The sequence below is a fragment of the Pan troglodytes genome, chromosome 13 (genome assembly GCF_028858775.2).
Source record: "Pan troglodytes isolate AG18354 chromosome 13, NHGRI_mPanTro3-v2.0_pri, whole genome shotgun sequence".
Classification (NCBI taxonomy): Eukaryota; Metazoa; Chordata; class Mammalia; order Primates; family Hominidae; genus Pan; species Pan troglodytes.
The window spans coordinates 109327899-109346403 of NC_072411.2; the positions used below are offsets into that span (position 1 = coordinate 109327899).

At 40.8% G+C, this 18505-nt stretch overlaps 1 protein-coding gene, 1 long non-coding RNA gene and 1 other non-coding gene across 11 annotated transcripts in view; all 3 read right to left on the reverse strand.

The window, feature by feature from the left end:
- KLF7 (KLF transcription factor 7) overlaps positions 1-18505 on the reverse strand; it is a 98783-nt gene that overhangs the window by 23356 nt on the left and 56922 nt on the right. The gene's annotated exons all lie outside the window — the stretch shown is intronic.
- LOC134808001 (uncharacterized) lies at positions 9066-11097 on the reverse strand. Its single transcript, XR_010149855.1, has 3 exons — positions 11042-11097; positions 10057-10191; positions 9066-9293 (listed from the first exon to the last, which is right to left on the reverse strand). It is a non-coding gene; the product is annotated as an uncharacterized LOC134808001 (long non-coding RNA).
- MIR2355 (microRNA mir-2355) lies at positions 11508-11574 on the reverse strand. Its single transcript, NR_162087.1, has one exon. It is a non-coding gene; the product is annotated as a microRNA mir-2355 (primary transcript).

Below are 18505 nucleotides of genomic sequence, written 5' to 3' on the forward strand. Positions count from 1 at the left end.
ATTAAAAAACGTTAATTTTAAACTCACCTTTGGTCAACCTTTGCTTTTTGTTTTCAAATGTAAAGATCACCATACGGCAGAGGACGTATACAGGAACAGACTCTTACTACAATGACCAAGCTATTATTATTATTATTATTTTCCTTAGAGACAGAGTCTCACTCTGTTGCCCAGACTGGAGTGCAGGGGTGCAATCACAACTCACTGCAACTTTGAACTCCTGAGTTCAGGCTCCCAAAGTAGCCTCCCAAAGTAGCTGGGACTGCAGGCTCTGGTGCCACCACACTTGGCTAATTTTTTTTTTTTTTTTTGTAGAGACGATGCCTCCCAATGCTGCACAGGTCAGTCTTGAACTCCTGGCCTGAAGTGATCCCCCCACCTCAGCCTCCCAAAGCACTAGGATTACAGGTATGAGCCACTGTGTCTATTCCCAAACTATTAATTTTTGAATCACCTTAAAAGATTTTCAGAATGAAGAGAAAAAAAAATCACTTTTACTCCAAACAACATGTTCCAAGCATGGGTAATATCAAGGCATCACTCTGAAAGTGATACCACTAAATCAGAAGTATACCCTGTAGAAGTAAACCAACATAGAAAAGGAAACTTCCCCTAAAAATGCAGTCAATTCCAGAGGTTGGCAAAAGGTGTACAACTCCTAGTGAGTATAGCCAAGGAATTCATTTTTCTTGCAAGGAGGGTGGTACTAAGAAAAAGATAATCGGAGAGCACACAGCTTTGAGGGAGGGTAGGTCTGCATGACACCCTACTGGGGAGGCTTTTGGAAAGCCTGAGGGCAGGTGAGAGGACTGTGTGTCTGTGAACCACAGAAAATGCAGAGACATGGAGGGCCAGGACAGGTGGGGAGGGGAGACTAAACTAGGCCTTATCAGATCAGGGACCCATGGTGGTCACCCATTGGTACATATCACATTAGTTGACAATATCTAATTTACTTTCCTGGATACACTAAATTTTGCTTTTTTGCTAACCAAAAATTTAGAAAATATACACCTAAATCATTTATTATTTGGATAAAAGTTAACTTTCTGCTACATATGCGATATATATATATATATATATATATATATATATATGAAAAGAGATAGATCAATGGTATTAAAAAAAAAACATAAGAAAGGATAATCAAAAAACCACCTAAGATCTGCTTCTGGAAGCTATAAAGTAAGTGGCTTCAGCATCCTAAATTTGTTTTAATTAAGCTAATGATAACAAAAATTGATATTCCTTGATGATATAAATGCAGATGGTAGAGAAGTAGCTTAAACATATCACTAGTTCATATGGTAATTTTCTCTAAACTTAAAAAAAAAAGGCAATTTTATCAATCTTCAAGAAGCCCAAATGAGATCAGATGTGGTGGCTCACACCTGTAATCCCAGCACTTTGGGAGGCCACAGCAGGCAGATCACCTGAGCCCAGGAGTTTGAGACCAGCCCAGGCAATGTGGTAGGTCCCTGTCTCTACAAAAAATTAAAAAACTAGCTGGGCATGGTGGTGCATGCCTGTAGTCCCAGCTACTTGGGAGACTGAGGTGAGAGGATCACTTGAGCAGGGGAGGCTGAGGCTGCAGTAAGCAGTAAGCTGTGGTTGCACCACTGCACTCTAGCCTGGGTGACACAGCGAGACCCATGTCTCAAAAAAAAGAAGAGCCCAAATTAGATAATTTATATCCAGATCATGGAGAGAAGGGCCCTCCCTGGGCCAGCTACCATTCATGTTGAATAGATATTAATCCAGTTTTTTAGAGCTTTTTAGAGGCAAATATCAAATCAGTGAAGATTTAAAACATCAATATGTCTACATAATTCTCTTCCAAGATGATTAAACATTTTTTTAGAGACTAAATTCCCCCATTAGCTAAAGCAACCCAAATATGTACCTTACTCAAATATAAAGTCTAAGAGTAACCCCAAAAGAAAATTTTCATTTGTTTGTTGTTTTGACACATAATAATCTAGGATAGATGCTCTTCACATACCACTGCCTATGTACTCAGGAAAAGATGTACACAAAGCCATGTCACTTATTTTTCTACCTTATCACCCATCACTTCTTACATAACCCTCTAGTCTCCAACATCCCTAGACAGCCCCCGCTCCCCAACTCCCGCCCAAGCCTTTCTCACTCGCTGGGATGTCCCCTGCTCAGAATGTGCCTATTCTTCACATGTCACCCCATCCGCAAGGATTTCTCCTCCTCAGAAAACTATACCCTTATCTAAGTTTTCACTCTTTGGCCAGTTATTTACTATTTCCTGTAGATATTTATCTTTTTATGCCTTGATCCCTTGCCCTGCTTCTCCCCACACACATTAAATGAAAAGTGCTTTTAAAACAAGGACACCTTATACCCCCAGTGGAATAAATGCTGATTAAGTATCTAGTGTATGTCCAGGCACTGGGCTAGATGCTTTCTCATTGGCCTCTTTGTAATCACGCACAAAGTCTAGCACAGGCTTAGACACACTGTAACATGCACTGAATACAATGTTTGCTAACTGAGACATCAGACCATCAAAATCCAACAGCACAAAAAGCTTTGTTACCACCTTACCTTCCAGATTCATAAACCCTAACATGCATTATCTCCGAAACACTTCATCTCTGTCCACGGGTAAACAGGAAAAGTCAAATGCTTAGACTTCTGGTCTAACTCACCGGCAATGAAAGAAATAGTCTCTTCAGTGTGACAGGTTAGATTCAACCAGCATTAATTGTTGGTTCAAATATATGCCAACCAATGACACTGCTAGAAATTAAAGCTAAATGGAAAGGTTCTTCACGTTAGAGCAGCTCCCAGGTAGGAAAGCACCATGCATACATACAAAGAACATGAGACTCAATATGTTTGATAGATGTGTGTAATGTGGACATGTGAAACAGAAATTCCCTAACACTTGATAAGACTATTAGAGCAGGTGTCCCAGAGATGATGAGCCCCCCTGAAACTTGAAGGACACTAAGGACAAGGGCAATAAGTATTTCCTGGAGAAGGAACAGCATGCACAAAGGCCCAGAGATAAGAGACAGTGGTTTATCATCCTGAGGTCAAGGGTAAGTATGTGAGGAGGACCCTTAAGAATGGACTGAAGAGGTGGTAATGCCGAACCCTGAGGAACCTTGATGACAAACTATCCCCTCAAGAGACTGACTCCCTTGAGGCCAGACCCCACATCTGTGCATAGTTGTGTCCTCAGGGCCTGGCACAATGTGTGGTCCTAGTACTTCCAAAGCATATCCTGTGGGAAGTGGCTCTAGATGGACTCTGATAGAGTTGGGCACTCCTTTCTTCTGCTCGCCTAACTTCCTCTAGAAGAGACTATCATATTGTTTGAGTAAACTGTTTACATTCTATGTAGCTCCACAAAACCAAATGGTCCCTTTAAGGGCAGAGGCCAGGCTTATTCACCTTAGTATTCCCAAGACTTAGAATGCTGGACACATGTCAAAGACCCTCAATTAACCTGGCTGAATGAACATACCCATATACTATTGGTCCATCTCTATACCTTCCTTTAAGCAGTTACCTAGATCTTCCTACATCTTCTTTCTGCTGCTCCCTAATAGGAATCATTGGGAAGAAAACACAATGACTGAAACCACCCGTGAAAGCTACATTCACATTCACACACACACACACACACACACACACACACACCCTGCCCTCCCCCCCAATCTGCAAACAACTCAGCACAAACATATTGACACCCACATATGTAGAAACGCCCCCACACAATCTGTCATCCTATATACCTCTAACCTCAAACAGCCTTAATTTTTGTCTGTACTGAACTCACAGCTACAAAATACTTTCTCTTCATTCTTCTACTGAAGAATGAAGGCATTCTGGGAGGAAAATGTCAATGTTATGTGACTTTATACTTTGGAAGGGGGAAAAAGAGGTGCAAGAAATATTAAGATGCAGTTAATTTGACTCCATATGCTTTTGTGCTTAAGTTATTAATTTCCCAGTCACTTCATATTACTCCAGTAATGTAATATTCTCATGAAATGGAAAATGTAAATTATGTTTCCATTCAGAACTTAAGCCATTCCACAGAAACCTAGTTTTCATGCAATTATTTTGATCTTGCAATATGCCACAAACTACAATGTACTAGGATGTTACCCTTATCATTTCATACATTTAGAATTTCAGAACTCAAGTTTTCTGTTAAAATGTCTGCATTAAAGGCTTTTTAAAAAGAATTATTAAGACTAAAAGCATAGCAGCAACTGCCAGTTGTCCTCTATATTCATTCTCCCCTTATCCCTAGGTAAGAGTATCCCTTGGTTTTTGTTGAGCTTATGGCTACCCAGAACAAAGACTGTATTTCCAAACTCCTTTGCAATTGCTTGTTGACATATGACCAAGTTCTGGCTGATGAGACGTAAGTGGCACTGGCAAGTGCAATGTCAAGCTGTACTTTTATTTATTTATTTTTGAGACAGAGTCTCGCTCTGTCACCCAGGTTGGAGTGCAGTGGCGTGATCTTAGCTCACTGCAACCTCCCCTGCTGGTTCAAGTGATTCTCCTGCCTCAGCCTCCTGAGTAGCTGGGATTACAGGTGCCCGCCACCACACCCAGCTAATTTTTGTATTTTTAGTAGAGACAGGGTTTCACTATGTTGACCAGGCTGGTCTCAAACTCCTGACCTCAGGTGATCCACCTGTCTTGGCCTCCCAAACTGCTGGGATTACAGGTGTGAGCCATCACGGCCAATCAAGCTGTACTTCTAAAAGTAGGGACATCCCCTCCCCTTTTCACTTTTGAAATATCTGCATGAAAACTAGATTCCTGGAAAGCAGGCCTGGTGGCAGCCATCTTGAATTGCAGGGACCTGAGCAATACCTCAGGAATGGAAATCCTAGGGATAGGTGACCAACAGAACAAAAGGAGTTTGGGCTTCTGACAGTTCTCAGTGCAGACTTTATATTAAAGAGAAAAAGAAATCTTACATCTTTAAGCTCCTGTTAGCTTGGGTCTTTGTCACAAAAGCTTCATTTAGGATCTAATTAATTCAAAGCATAACATACATGAACAAAGGAAATCTCGCTTCTTTTCTCCAGAAAGGTTGTCAGAGTTCTGGAGATGTTGCCCCATGTGTACAAGTACAGTTTACTGGAAAACAGACACACACACACAACTCACCATCAGGAGACCTGTGCTCTAGTCCTAGCTGTTACCACTTATGATGTGCCCTCAGGAAAGTTACCTACTCTTTAAGTCTCACTTTCCTCCTCTGCAAAATAGAGCTAATCCCTTCTTTGGCACAGCCCTCACAGGATTATCGTGAAATGTGAAGAGAGATGATTTCTGTGCAGATGCTTCGTATGCTGCAAAGCACCACACAGGCAGCGTAATTATTAAAATATTTTATCCCAAAATCCTTCTTTATGCAACGTGGGTCATATTAACACCCAGTACCTGAATATACCTTTCTGGTGAATAAAGAGCCTGCAATCACCTGATTCTAGCTAAGATGGTTAGAGATCAGTTTGAGATGTTAGGAGCAGACCACCTCCAGAGGCTGGTGTTTCATTCAACCATCAAAGATAAGACGTCAAGCCCCAACTCCTCAACTTAAACGTGGCATTGATTAGAAAGCCAAAGGGTTTTAACCAAACAGTACAAACCCAATACCACATGGAGAGAAACTGCCCAGAGCCCATATACTACTAAAATATGGTGCATATCTTACTACATCTCATATCTCATCTGCTGTGATATATGTGGCTTTTTCTATTAGATGTATGAATATACGAGTGGCAGAATCAATCTCTGATGAAATGTCTATATTTTCCTTCCTCGTGTAGATACACATATAGTAGAAAACTAAGTGTAGGGCAAAGGTACAAAATGTTATACACGTAAACAAACTAGACAATACATGCATCTCTGTAGAGAAAACACCTCAAATAATCAACATCAGCCAAGACTTGTGGTCCAATTCCACCCACCTTCAATGGGTGATAGGGTTTTTAAAATCCAAGTAAAATTAGCTGTTGGCTAATATTTACTGGGCCCTCACTATATGCTGGGCACTACAGAATCTAAGGGCTTTATGTATATTCTGTCCTCTAATTCTCTCAATAGCCCTAATGCTATTATCCCTCCCCATTTTCTAGATGAGGAAATAGAGGGTTGGAGAAATAAAGCTGTTCCCCAAGTTCACCCAACTTATATGTGGTACAGTCAAGATTGAAACTCAGGCCATCTCACCTTCAGAATTCACATGCTTAACCACTACGTCACTCTGCCTTTTATATAAGCAGCAACAATTAAAGTGGAATCAATGCTCATATTCCCTTTGGAAATATTTTCTGATAAAACAAATGTTTCAACTGGAAAGAATGTCAGAACTATTTAGATGAACCTATATAATAGCTGTTCTAACTTTTTAAAAACGAATAAGCAAAGGAATCGAATCTACTGAGACAGGAAGCCAGGAGTGCGAACTACAACTCATCTACCCTCCCCTAGAACCCATGGTCTCATTTTCAGCTCACAGAACGGTACTACTGACTACTAGACCTTAGTGTGGGTAGAAAAAATTTTTTTCAGAGAATACCTGATATTAACTTTACCAGCATTTTCATTTCATTCCGTCACCTTCTCAGAAAAATCTGTGTCACTTAACAAGTTCTACATAAACCAAAAATGGAAACCCCGAAGGCCAACAGCAAAGCAAGGATTTCATTCTTAACCCGCATCTCAGTGTGAGATGAGCTGAAGCTTCATTTCTACCTGCCGCCCCTTTCTGAAGGGTAGGTACTGACTGGGCTGGAGTGAAGGAGAAACACCAGGTAATAACATCACTGTTCCTGGCATGTTCTTTATATATCAGGCAGCCCAATGGTGCTTTACCTGTGCTATTTCACAGAAGGCTTGCAAGGTAGGTGGTGATGTTTCCATCTTAGGGAGGGGAACATGGAAGCCCAGGGATAGACACCCAGCTAATAAGTGGCTGAGCTGACTTTTTAAGTCTGGGTCTGACTCCAAAGCCTGTTCTCCTGCAGCATCATGCTGGGGTTTTCTAGAAGCCAAGAAAGGGACACAGAAGCAAAAGACCCCACCCTTCTTCCATCACAGTCCATCCTATTTGCTGTGCCAGAAAGCCCTGAAGAAGGGTAGAACGTGGATGGCTCCATGTTGGGCTGTTTCCGCCAGTTCATTAGCAGGGGTGAAGTCCTCTCATCCCTCTGCTACATTCTCTCCCACACCTCACCAAGAAGCTGATCAAAGAGGAGTATCAGTTTGTGTGCTCTGCAGGGACTGAGAGAACAGGCAGTGGCCAGACTGTGAAAGGACTTAAACAGACCTGCACGATCCAGTCTCCTAGACCCTAGCACAGGTGGGTACTGAATACCCAAAATGTGAGCACTCTGAACTGAATGTGCTCTAAGTGTAAAATACGCACCAGATTTTGAAGGCTTTCCAATAGAAGAAAGAGATAAGGAAATGTAAAATAGCTCATTAATAATTGTTTATCAATTATTTACGTGTTGAAATGAGAATGTTTTGGATATATTGAGCTAAATAAAATACAGTATTAGAACTAATTAGTATGATTAATTACTTTTTAAATGTGCATGCTAGAAAATATAAAATTATATATGTGGCTTACATTACATTTCTATTGGAAAGCGGTCTTAAGAGATCATGTTCAAGAATTTGTACTTTAAGAACAATGGCAGCCATTGTGAGCTTTTAAACGGAGGCATAACATGATCAGAATTGAACTTTAAAACATTACTCTAGCTACAAAATGGAGAATGGACTGCCAAAGGCAATGAGCCAATGTGGGGAGAGTTCTACAACTTCTAGGAGGTTCTACAACTGCCGAGGAGAAAGAAGATAGTGCCTGAAACACAAATGACTCTGCTTATTGCAGCAGAGATGGAGAAAAGCAAACAAATGTAAAACATATTTAGAAAGCAGTGCCCATGAGATGAAAAAAAATTGATTGAAAGGACATCTATCACAGATGCCTCCCAGGGTTTTGCTATGAGCTGAGTGGATGGGCCATTCAGCATTCATCATGTGGTATTTACGCATCTACGAAAAAAATGGTCAACCAAGTATCCTAGGGTCACAACAGCCTTTCTCCATGAAGTTCCCCTGCAAGAAGCGTGAATCGCACATGCTCTGGGGACTTTGGAACTCGTGCATGCTGTTCCAAAGTGCTTTCCTTCTGAAGAGCTCCCAGAAGAAGTGCCTCAAGATTTTGCCAAGTCAAGAAACACTTTGGAAAGCTGTCGGAAATGATGGTAATGGATGCTAAGACCGGGAAATAGGCTGAAAGCACAGAGAGTGGGATGGAGTGGGGTGGAAGAAGGGTGGGGTCTGCTCCACTGTCCCTTTCTTGTCCTTTTCTCTAGGAAATGCCAGCATAATGCTGCAGGGGACAGGCTTTGGAGTCAGACCCAGACTCGAAAGCCAGCTTGGTCACTTATAAGCTGGGCGTGTCTACTCTTGGGATCTTCTAGGCTTCCACATTCTCATGCCTAAGATGGGAAAATCACCACCTACCTTGTAAGGATTTCATGAAATGGCTGTTATCATTCAGGCTTTCTCTTCCACTCCAGCCACGTCAATACCTGCCCCCTAGGAAGGGATATCGGGTGTCAACAAAACTTCAGGGCATCTCACCTCTCACAGGTGAAAGCATGACAAATCTCAAGAAAGACTAGGTGGGTTGTTTTGGTGTTAACTGCACAGAGAACCAAACAGCACCCCACAGCTGCTGTGGCATTGGAGGCCTGCTCCTTCCAGGGCAAGCATTATCATGAATAATTAAAGCCAAGCTCTGCTTATCAAAATAAATGAACAAAGGATGCCTCTGACACAGCAGTTCCCCCACCCCAATCTTTTTTGTTTTAGGAGCCACTTTTTCTCAGCTACTGCTCCTACCCATCTGATGATCTTCAGCGGCATCCCTATCAATTTGGGTAAATTAGCAAGCTTCTCCTCCATATGGAGCTGCGGCCGTAAATCACAAATATGAGTGTGTGTAAAATTATATAGCATAGGCCCAGTGTAATAATAAACACATTTATATTTTATAACTGCTGTTTTCTCCACCTTCAAGCCGCATCATTGCCTGGGCCCCAGAGGTTCCTAAGCACTCCCCACCGGCTCCTGTGTGCAGCCGTCTTGCTTTGTGTGCAATTTCCTTCCCCCTCGTCACAGACCGCTATCTGCCAAATGCCAGCCGGCTCTTCTTTGTGCTGCGGTGGGCAAGGAACCATACCAGCTCACAGTTCTCTCTGCAGCAGAACACAGACACAAATGAGCAGGTGACCTCTCAAACCGTGTCAAAACGGGCCCTTGACCCAGAGACCTCAAAACTTCAGTGGGTTCGCTGTCTAAATCACCCAACTAAAAAGACCTATGTTTGCACAACGTGATTGTGTTTACACAAAGATTTAACACCTCAATAGAGCAAAAGCTGTTCAGTTAATTTTAATTATTGCTTTACTCTTCTCGCAACGGATTTTTTAAAAAATGCTTAACGGTGAGCTTGTGGTAATTGATCCCACAAGCTTTGTACCTATGGTCCTTGTAGCTCATACAATGACAGGAGTGGGAAGGATGTATGAAAAGTTTTCCCTGGCTGCAAAGGATTCTTTCTGGCTTTGCTCATTAACTATTCTTTTTGGATAAGGTGCACACCAGGAAAACCACAAAAACAAAACCAAAAACTTTAACATCTAACCATGAGAGGGGGGAGAAAGATACACAGGTGGATTTGAAAGCATTCTAAATGCTTAGTAGCCAATTATCAGCAAGGAAAAGGCTATTATCAAATTGGGTTGGGGGCCCCGCCAATTCTAACGACTTATTAAGGTTATTTCCATGGCAGGTAGAATGAAATCAAAAGGGGAAGTTTGAAAATACAAAGATGTACAGGAACACATGATCACACACAAAAATATCTACAGACAAACAATCCTCAAAAGAGTGGAGCCCTCAGGGGTAATGTGTGTTATTCCTTCAGCCTTCCAGGAATTTGTCTTTTGGTGTTAATACCTTTTCTTTCCTCAGATCTCTGGATATAATATAAGTGCCCATCACTCTGAGGTTCCTGTAGATCCTTTTGGCAGAATGCTAGAAAGCAGCTATTCTTCTTCACTGTGTGCTTTTCTGAATTCAGAGGAGAGGCTGCTGCACATATCAAGCAAAATCATAACCTGAGTTTGGGATCTTTGCCAATGAATAGATTTACAATTCCTATATTTACCAAGGGTTTTTATTCTTACGACTTCTAACCCATTATAAATATCCTCAACTGGGCAAAAACAAAGATAAAATAAAATTATCCTGAATTCCACACTTATCATACAAACAAAAATAAAGGCACAGAAATCATTTCTTCAACCTCACCTTGCAAAGCTCTGGTGTAACTGAGAGGAGCATACAAATCATACACCAAGATCCACCCATCCACAGATTCCTTTGAATTCTTTAAGGCATCTCCATTTGGGTTTTCCAGCTTAGTAATAAAGAGGATTGCTAAGATGCATTCTTTCAAGGGGTTCAGAGAAAAGTTTCTATTTGCTATTTCTCATCAAGAATTATCTAAAATATGCAAATGCAGTAGTACTGAGATACCACTTCAAGAATCAATACCTTGTGTTTGTTTGCATCTTCAAAACCAGCTTTCTTTCTTAAAATAGGGGAAAACCAACTAAGATCAAGGATTCTTAAGTTCAACCAAAATAGACAGAATGTAGGAGTATACAAGATAATCACTCAGTTTTCTTAGCTATTCTGAATTAGTAGTTACACTGAACAAGTAAAATAATAACAAATAGCCATTTATTTTTCTGAACCACAAACAAAACTGAATTCATTTATATTGTTTCAACTTAGGCCCCCAAAAGAAATAACTGATCTCTAAAGGAAAAACAGAGTAGGGCAGGCTCTGTGATGGTTCAGCAGTGAAATCTTTGAAAAATGATTCTTTCAGCCTCAGTTCCCTTATTTGTACAATGGGTATAATGAGAAGACTTACCTCATCAGTAAGTGAAGGTTAAATGGAAGGATGTATGTGAAACACTTGGCAACTGTAAAGATCAATACAAGTGATATTATTATTGCTTACTTGGGTAATGCACTAACATAGAAGCAGCCATTCCCAGGCTTGGTACCCAATTGCCTTCTTACTCCCAAAGCTGATCTGAGTAGGAATGCCTCAGCTTACCCTTTCTTTAGCACATCTGCTCTGGGAAGCTGACTAAGTAACCCACTGCATCTTCAGGTCATCAAGATAATACTACTCATTCCCTACTGGGTCTAAAACTAAGGTCCGATAACAACTGTGATCCAAAACATGGCACTTAGCATGACCCCACAAGGCCAGCTCACTAATGGCAATCTCTTCAAGTGGCAAGGGATAAGCTAATACATGTAAAAGCCACAGATGTCACGTACTCCCTACAGCCACATTCACATGTATGAGAGGAATAAAGTCAGCAGTATTATCTCCAAACAGCAAGGACAATGCCATACGATTATAATAGCATATTGTCCGTTGTATCTGGGGATGACACGTCTGACAATGTTATTTTCTACGCATGTGAATGTAGCTGAAAGGGCCAATGCATAATTCACAGCTCCTGACAAAATGCAGACATAAAGTATGTGTCCATTAGATAAGGCAATTTAAATCCTTTTACCTGAAATAGCACGTTTCTCCCTAAGAACTCAAAAAGCTTCCAGTATGCTCCTCATGGTGCTGGTGTGAACCAGAACAGTGAATAGTAGGAAATGTACTGAGGTAGCAAATACCAGCGCAATATACAGTTTTCCCAATAAAAGTTTTATTTTCCCACGGAAAACACGTCGCTCTTATTTCTTCACTAACAGTTAATCTTCTTTTTGGTAACGAGGAAGCAACTGTTACATTTCAGCAAGGCCACTGTACCCAGGGGGAGAATGACAATACCATATGATGGTGTGGCTCTTCAGTGCGTGGTCAGCTAGGCCCATTTCCTGGCAAAGCACCTCCCTCCCACGTACCAGCCTGGCAGCCGATGTGATCAAACCTCTGCCTCAGCAAAATCCCAAATTATTACAGGTCAGGAGCCTTCTGCAAAAGGGGAGGGCATGAGGCTCAGGAAGAGTCACAATCACGAATCTTCAATCTAGAAGGTTAAGCATTTAGTGGAGGTAGGGAGATTTCTTTCTTACCATAAGGGGAAAAGCGGCACATCATCTAAATCCTGACAGAAATAATAAATAATGCAATATTTCCATTTAGTCAATATTGTTAAAGATCATAAAAGGGAAGAAGGCAAGACCTGGTGGGTAGGTCATCTTAAAAGGATTAGGAAATGTTTTGCAAGTGGTTCAGAGCAACCTACAGAGAAGAAGACAGCTAAGGTTGCATTAGGCCAGGGTTTCTCAACCTTGGCACTGTTGACCCTTGGGCCCACATGATCCTTTGCTGAGGAAGTTGTCCTGGGCATTGTAGGATACTTAGCAGTATCCCTGCCCTCTACTTCCCAGATGCCAGTAGCATACCCCCAACCCCAGATATGACCATGAAAAATGTCTCCAGACATTGCTAAATGTTCCCTGAGGGACAAAATCTCCCCTGGTTGAGAACCACCACATTAGGCAACTAATGATCTCACATTTTGGGAGAGTGGCTGGACCAAAAGATTTGCTGTCACACATAATGGCCTCTTCAGACATTGACAGGATGTCCCAATACCCTCCTTGAACCATTGTGTGACTCTCCCATTCCTGCTATGCCCTTCTTAGCCTCAGAAGTTCTTAAAAGTTCAGGGAAGGCCCATCTGTGTGGAATGCTCTCCCAGTGCACACAGGCCACATAAGGTTTTGAGCACAGGGTGTCCAGCTACAGGCTGAGAGGGGCTGAATCTGGCTCTGCTCCTCAAGCACAGGGAAGCTGCCCCATGCAAAGGGTACTTTTTCTAATTCACACAAAAGCATATTATGGCTTAGCAGCAGCCCTGCTGGGGGACTAGCAGCCATCAGATTCGTCCTTTCCAATTTTGTCAACCGGTTTGCTTGATGTCAAAGGTAGCAGTTTTGTGTGGCCATGAGAATTAGCAAAGCAGGTTTTCAGGACTGAGGAGAACCAAGGGTTGAAGCAACTCCATGGAATACCTCCTTTCTTCATTCCCCAAAGCATGCTTGCTTGTATGCCTGCACTCTCACTATTGTTTTAAACATGGAGACATCAAAAGAAAAAAGATCTGCTCTCCAAGAAGAGTACAATGAGAGGAAGCTCGGAAGTATGCACTGATGTTCATTTATCACTGGGTTAATAACCATGACCACCTTCAGCCTTCAAAGACCCCTGCCCTGGGTTTCCAGGGTCTTGCCAGACCACAGCGAGGCCATATAACCACATCCAATCAACCGGTGAAGAGGGCTGGGTAAGACAAACTCCCCAGACTTCTTTGAACTTTTCAATCTGTATCCTGCTTAAGTCAAATAGGGACAATCCATAACATACTTGCAAAGTTGTTATTCTGACAGTCTGCTCTCAACAAAGATGAAATACTCAAACAAAACCACCTCCCTCTCAAAGTCAGAATATAAAACTTGTCAAGTGACAAAGGGATATTCTGACTTCTGATGGTTCTTCGTAAGTAAATGGCTAATTCATTTAATGGGCAAATGCTTTTGAGTGATTAACAACTGGTCCTTTTAACAGAGATAGCAGAAATAATATTATATCCTCTCTGTAAGTTTTTCTTTGATAACAAGATTTTCTTTTGCAATCTGAGCACTACTAATGGCTAGCTGGTTTCCTTTAGATAGGTGTTAACACTGCGATCTTCTCGCGATCACCTAGCCTGGCTGGAGGCCTTCTGCCTATGCTAAGGGTACTTTAAGTAGAAATGATTCCATAAAGCCTGAATTTATCTTATGGTGGAAGGGCTTGTAGCTCAGCCTAGGCCTCCTCCTGCTTCAATTGTGATAGGGTATGGTGGATCTCATTAGTATGGGAAACCAGTAACAGCCATTAGTGTCAAATAAGAGTTGCCTTTGCTAACTATTTCTGTGCACAGTCACACAACATGTTCTGAGTTTTCTCAATAAAACAGCTCCTTCCCAGGGGAATAAAGCTGCCTCTTCAAGGGGCCCCAATTTACATACACTTTCTCAACCATTTAAAGTGAAATCTCCTTGGAGCATCACTTCACTTCTGAAGAATCTTCCTTGTCACACTTCCGGTGAGAATTTCAATAATGATGAAATGGAAACTTCTACTTCAACAAGAGAGGACAACAATATATAAAGTAATTACCTTTTTACTTGTTTTTTAAATCACAAAATTGATTTTAGATTTTGCATCACATTTGTTCATTTGCCATGAGGAAAGCAGCTGTGGTGCAAAATGTGTTATTGCCACGTAAATGCTATGTCCCAGTGAAAAGCACCAGGGCATGTGCTGTGCACATCAAAGGAATAAAACCCATAATAGGAAAGTCAAGGGTCTACAAGCCTCCCTTTACTCCTTCATAATAAAACAATCGGGAAAATCCCATAATGCGTTTAGTCCATTCTATTTCCTACTTTATACTCTGATATCAAGAAGAATGGCTACACAATAATTTGGTCCATTTAAGAAATAAGGTGGCACTATCCTTAAGATGTTAAAGATGCTGTCTCGTTATAAAGTATTTTTAATATCTGCACAAATTCTATTACTACTCATATCAAAACATAGGTATGTAATATTTTGCCAGTTTTTTTTCCTGAAGAAGACCAAAGCTGTCATTTGAGTTATGTCTTCAAATGTCTTGTTTCCTTTAAACTATATTTATAAAGTATGCCGAGAAAGAAAGACTTGAAGACTTTAGTGTGTTTCCATAGCCAAAGGATTTAGTTGAGAAGGCAGGATGAGGGGCCGCAGGTGCCAGACATTGTGTAGAATTTGCACTTATGCTCCATTAATTGCCAGCATATCTTCCTCTCCCTTTTCCTCCCCTCCCCCCTGACTAAATCCCTCTGGAAAACAGCAGAGCAGCAGGCCCAGACTGGTACCCAGCAGCAACACCAGGAGCAGAAGTAGCCAATTACCCTCCAGAATACAAAGTGGAATGGGGGGTGGGGGGGGGGAAATGATGCAGTTACCTAGCAACCAGAAAGAGCAGAAACAGCTGTGTAGCAGGCCCAGGCTGGTACCCAGGAAGAAACAGGATAGCCAATTAGCACACTGTATTTAATGCTGATGTGGTTTCCTAGTAACAAGATGTACAAGTCTGTCTGTTGCATTTTCCCCCTCCCCTTCTCACATTTTCCTCAATCATGCACAGTATTACTATTTGCCCTAATTACTGTTTCTCCACTGCTTCCAGCGACCATTATTTTATCCCCAGAGAAATTGGAGGAACTCAGGAAAAATCTTCTGTAATGACAGTATTTAGTTTCAAATTCAGTTTAGTTGTAAGCCTTGAGACACTAAACAACAACAAAGAATGAAAAAAACAAAAAGCCAGCAAATTGCCCTCTGCCTAAATTTTTAAGTAGCCTATGATACCTTTTCTAAACGCTAATATTTATGTGCAAGTGAAACAAAAAAACTTAATACATACCGCCATTTTGCCACACATTACATTTTCAAATAGGGTGAATCCTGTGTACTTGAATTTATTCATATTGATTTTCTGACATTCTCTCCGGAACACTAGGAACATAAAATGTCTTATTACCTATATCAAGGAAGGAAGATGTATCTTTTGTTGCTCTTTTTAAAATACCAATACTAGTTTCAACAGGCTCATGACCAATTGAGAATTCAATATGAGGGATCATTATTTCCTTTCTGCAACAGAAGTTCAGTACAGGTGAAGGATGTTGCATATCCCATAGTAAGGGGATTCCAAACACCATGTTATAAGTTCATAACCAAGCAACGAATTCCATGAGATGACATTAAACTACATAAACACACGAAATGAAGACAGAAACCTTTTAAACAGGACTACTGCACAGTTATTCTAAAATATTTCCTACCATATCTTGGTGCTCTTCTACACTCAAATATGTACCAGAGTCAAGCTTTTTCTTGGTTCTATTCATTAAGACACAGATAGAATCCTGCATTTTTTAGGGCATCTGCTAGACTCCTAGAACCACTCTCATTTAACATTGGCTTCAATATTAGAACAAACTATAGTCCTTATTACAAAACATCCCTGCTAGGAAAATAGCAAGGTCTCCAGAGAAAGATATTAGATACCCTAAGACACCTAACTAGGCAATACTCTACCATGGAGGTCAAGTTCTTTCTCAGCTAAGGATGGCTTCTGGTTTCCTGCCTGCAACAAAATGATTGATAGCTTTTATCATTTTTAGCTCATCTAGTGAAACAGATAAAACTATGATGGCCCAACAAAGTTGGTATTAAAACATCTTTTTACATTATTTGCCTGAAAACAATATGTACCACTTTACTGAATTCCATACATGTTACAGTAATGGAAACGGGATACATTTTAAAGGCAGAAACAATAAAATAAGCCTAAGTATATGTTTTATAATACCAGATGAGTAGTTTAGAATATAAAAGGAGTTTTAATCTGTCAATGTATTTTATTTTGCAAACAAAATAAAAGGGGTCTTACATGAATGCAGATAACTTTTGAAGGGAAGAAAAAAAAAAAAGATGTCAGTTGCAAAAAAAAAAAAAAGGGGGGGTATGCCAAGGAAGTTTGGTTTAGGACAAAGCTGGACTGAGGCTCCATAAGGAACCAGCAATGGGGCATTCTGATCTTTCCTCCCCTACAAGATTATGGGGTCCAATCCCGGGTCAGTCCCCAGCTCACCTAGCTCCATAAACATACATGTTGAAGGAGAAGGTAGGGTGAACAGAAATATGGAACAAAGCATGCTAAGCTTATTCTCATTGCAGACATCCTTAAATAATTGAAGTGCTTTCACCTCCATTATATCACCACCCATTGGTGACTGAACATGGGGACACTGCAGGAGTGAGAAGTAACTCCATCAGTGATTGGCTGAATAACCAGCACATTAAAAAGTCACCAACTTTTAATTATTTTAAGTGATCTTGCCTCGACCAACATTTAGCTTAATAATGTCATGTCAATACATTAACAAATTGTTGAAAGGAAGCCACTTTTAGAAAATGTAGAAAATCCAGTAGCAGAGGAGGGGTAGATGGGATGGTGCTGGAGTGAAGTGGGGGAATGCCACCCCAGTTCCCAACACTCCCCCATCATGTCTCCCTACCTGTTTACAGACTACTGAAATTCTATTAAGTTTCCCCTAATTGAAGGTTAAAAAACTAATAATAGAAGATTAAAGTGTTATACACTGGTGGATGGACGTATAATCCACCGACCACAACAGTCTACAGTGTACCAACCACAACAGTCTACAGTGTATTGCTACCAGATCTTTTCTGCTGTGAAGGACAGAGGAAAGCTGCAGGGCAGAAAGTGACAGAGTACAGGAAGGGATCAGATATTAGGTACTTAGGTGGGGAATGCAGAAGAAAAAAACCCCATATTTTAGAAAACAAGTTTGGCCAGGGCTATCCAGTTTGCCTCCATCAGGGTGAAGACAAATAGAAACTGCCTGCCTGGAAAGGGTTAGGCGTTCTCCATTCGGTACCGGAGTCGTGCAGCAGAGCTTAGTGTCATCTGACACATTCTGCCCCTGGTGGACCAGATTCCCAAACAGCTGCATTTACTCATCAGAACTAATTTCCTTATATGAAGTTTGTTTCCTGAGGATCCGTTATCAAGGTTTCAAATGTAATTTCTGCTACATTCAAGCTGAATATTTTTCAAAGAAAGACAGGTCATCTTACAATTATTTTTCATCTGTCCTTATATTTTAATTTTTTTAAAAAGAGGACCATTCAAAACCAATTTGTTTAAAAAAATTAACACGTGAGTTTCTTAAACTCCATTTCTTTCTAATTCAAACACAATCACTACATTATTATTTCAACTTCAGGAAACATAGAAAATCCCTGCCTACCATCAATTCTTATAATGTCATCTTAGCCTTCACTCTTTACAAAGCTCCACATAGCTTTCCTTGAACCTTCCTATATTATATGTACAGGATAACCATGATCATGACGGTAATTAACACTCACATTATAATAGAAACAGCCTCTGTACATTATCAATTTATTAAAAGGAACAGTGTTTCTAAAAGTTTACACTTGGCCTTCTCAATGTCATTTTTTCATTTACACAGACTTCTCATGACCCTCTTCTTTTCTTCTCTATCAAACAGAACTCGCCCACCCTTGAAACCTTTGAATTTATAAAATTCTATTACTTTCACTGCCTTTTCTGAAATGAGATTCCTCTTTTCTCTTCTCCTTCCTCCCAGTTCCCCCACATCCCCCATCCAAACTATATTCTGAGATCAAGTTCCAAATATAATGATTTTATGAAACCATATTTCAGGCTTTTGTGTCAAAAAGCGAGGTCCTCGGCAATAATAGAGGGAC